The sequence below is a fragment of the Chrysochloris asiatica genome, unplaced genomic scaffold, assembly GCF_000296735.1.
Source record: "Chrysochloris asiatica unplaced genomic scaffold, ChrAsi1.0 scaffold00215, whole genome shotgun sequence".
In the NCBI taxonomy this organism is placed as follows: Eukaryota; Metazoa; Chordata; class Mammalia; order Afrosoricida; family Chrysochloridae; genus Chrysochloris; species Chrysochloris asiatica.
The window spans coordinates 1164497-1166591 of NW_006408733.1; positions in this window are offsets into that span (position 1 = coordinate 1164497).

Genomic DNA, 2095 nt, shown 5'->3' on the forward strand with positions numbered 1-2095 from the left:
AAGCATTTTAAGTCCTCTTCACTTTCAATAAGCAATGTTGTATCATCTGCATATCATAGGTTGCTAATGAGTCTTCCTTCGATCGTAATACAGCGTTTTATTTTGTTTTGTTCATTATTACCCAATTTCTCAGATTATTTGCTCAGCATACAGATAGAATAAATATGGTGAAAGAATACAACCCTGGTTTCACCTTGCCTAATTTTAAACCATTAGGTGTTCCCTTGTTGTTTTTGAACCACTGTCATGAGCCACACAATCGAAAGTCTTCATGTAGTCAAGAAACACAGGTAAACATCTTTCTGGTATTCTGTGCATTCTGCCAAGATCTATCTAATATCAACAATAGTATCCCTTCTTCCACTACCAGAATCTGGCCCAGTTATCTTTAGGAAGATTTTACTTGTATGAGATATTAATGATATTGTCTGATGACTTCTGAATTCTGTTGGGTCACCTCTCTTTGGAAGGGGCAGAAATATGGATCTCTTCCAGTCAGATGGCCAGATTTCTTGGCATAGATTCTCCCAAATTTCTTGGCATAGATCAATGAGCACTTCTAGTGCTGCCTTACTTTGTTGAAAGATTTCCATTTGTATTCCATCAATTCCTGGATCCTTGTTTGCCAGTGCCTTCAATGCACATTGTGTGTCTTCCTTCAGCATCATTGCCTCTTGATCATATGGTACCTCTTGAAATGGTTGAACATAGATGATTTATTTTTGGTACAGTGATTCTGTGTATTCCTTCCATCTTGTTTTGAGGCTTTCTGCATCTTTCAATATTTTGCCCATAGCATCTTTCAATATGGCAAGTTGAGGCTTGAATTTTTTCTTCAGTTCTTTTAGCTTGATAAATGCTAAGTGTGTTCTTTTTGGTTTTCTAACTCCAGGTCTTTGTACATTTCATTATAATATTTGACTTTGTCTTCTTGACTTGCCCTTTGAAATTTTCTATTTAGCTCCTTTACTTCCTCATGTCTTCCATTTGCTTTAGCATTTTTACACTGGAAAGCAAGTTTCAGAGTCTCTTCTTACACCCATTTTGGTCTTATCCTTCTTCCTTGTCTTATTAATGACCTTCTACTTTCTTGCTGTATGATGCTCTTAATTTCATCCCACAACTCTTCTGATCTGTGGTCTTTAGTGTCTAATTCATAAAATCTGTTCTTGAGATGATCTCTAAATTCAGGTGGGGTATGTTCAAGGTCATATTTTGGCTCTTGACGACTTGTTTTAATTTACTTGAGCTCCTGAACTTACATGTGAGCTATTAATGATTTGTTCCACAATCTTGTCCCTGGCCTTGATTTGGATGCTGCTATGGAGATTTTGCACTTTCTCTTTCCACAGATGTAGTCAACTTGATTTCTGTATTTTTCAAATGGTTAGTTCCATGTGTATATTCATATTTTATGTTTAAACAAGGTTTTTATGATGAAATAATCATTGTTGTTGTTGTTAGGTGCCATTGAGTCAGTACCAACTCATAGAGACCCTGTGCACAACAGAGTGAAACACTGCCCAATCCTGGGCCAACCTCACAATTGTTGGCACGCTTGAGCACAATGATGCTGCCACTTTGCCAATCCATCTCTCTAAGGGTCTTCCTCTGTTTCTCTGACCCTCCACCTTGCCAAACATGATATCCTTCTCCAGTGACTGGTACCTCCTGACAATATGTCCGAAGTATGAGACACAAAGTTTGGCCATCCTGCTCTCCAAGGAGCACTTTGGCTGTACTTCTTCTAACACAGATCTATTTGTGTCAGGGACCCGCCTCGACATAGGGGTTCAGTTCACGAGGAGAGGATACCTGATAGCGATTCATATATATCAAGAATACACAAAGGAGATAAAGAGAGAGAAAATGAGGCACCCCAAAGCCAGGGTGGATACATCACTAGTGGGCAGACCTGGGAGTACAGGCATCGTGGCCTCTGCAGGCAGCAACTCACTGCCCTGCCATCTTTACCGCATGCCTTCCAGCCAGTAATGCACCGCAATCTTTACTCCATGCCTCCCAACCAGTAATGCACTGCAATCTTTACTGCATGCCTTCCAACCAGTAATGCACTGCAATCTTTACTCCATGC